This window comes from Humulus lupulus, chromosome 4 (genome assembly GCF_963169125.1).
Source record: "Humulus lupulus chromosome 4, drHumLupu1.1, whole genome shotgun sequence".
Lineage (NCBI taxonomy): Eukaryota > Viridiplantae > Streptophyta > Magnoliopsida > Rosales > Cannabaceae > Humulus > Humulus lupulus.
Genome location: NC_084796.1, coordinates 138,928,611 through 138,929,318, shown reverse-complemented (window position 1 = coordinate 138,929,318; position 708 = coordinate 138,928,611). Strand labels below are relative to the sequence as shown.

The 708-nt window shown below is 40.3% G+C and overlaps 1 non-coding gene across 1 annotated transcript; it reads left to right on the top strand.

The window, feature by feature from the left end:
- The first annotated feature begins 386 nt into the window (after positions 1-386).
- Positions 387-493, top strand: LOC133833435 (small nucleolar RNA R71). The gene has a single exon (XR_009892815.1). It is a non-coding gene; the product is annotated as a small nucleolar RNA R71 (small nucleolar RNA).
- The last annotated feature ends 215 nt before the right edge of the window (positions 494-708 follow it).

The window sequence follows — 708 nt, the reverse complement described above, 5'->3', positions numbered from 1 at the left end:
ACCTGAGCTTGGTCCATGGGAATATTATTATTAGGGTCACCTGAAGGACATTGATCAAAATAGTGTGGACCCCCACAAATTCCACAACCTATTGACATTTGAATGGCATTAGCAGACATAGTATTCTGTTGTAGCTGTTTTGTTAAGGAAGCAACCTGAGCAGTCAAGGCAGTGATTTCATCTAATTCATGAACCCCAGCTACCTTTATGTTACTAGGCATACGCTCATCCGACCATTGATGATTGTTTGTAGCCATATCTTCCAACAACTCATATGCCTCATTGGCACTTTTACTCATAAATGCCCTCCAACTGCGGCATCAATTATAGTGCGAGTAGTTTCGCACGATCCACTGTAAAAATTGTGGACTAACATCCACTTTTCAATGTCGTGATGGGGACATTTTCTCAACAACTCCTTGAACCTTTCCCAAGAGTCATAGAAAGATTCACCATCCAACTGATAAAAATTATTAATTTGCCTTCTCAATTTAGCAGCTTTTGATGGAGGAAATAACTTGGCAATGAATTTCTGAGCCAAATCCTCCCAAGTGTTTATAGAATTGGATTGAAGGGAGTTCAACCAACTCTTAGCTCTTTCCCTCAGCAAAAATGGGAATAGCCTCAACTTGATTACATTGTTGCTCACTCCATTATACTTGAAAGTAGCACACAGCTCCCGGAAATTAGCTATGTGCATGTGTGGAT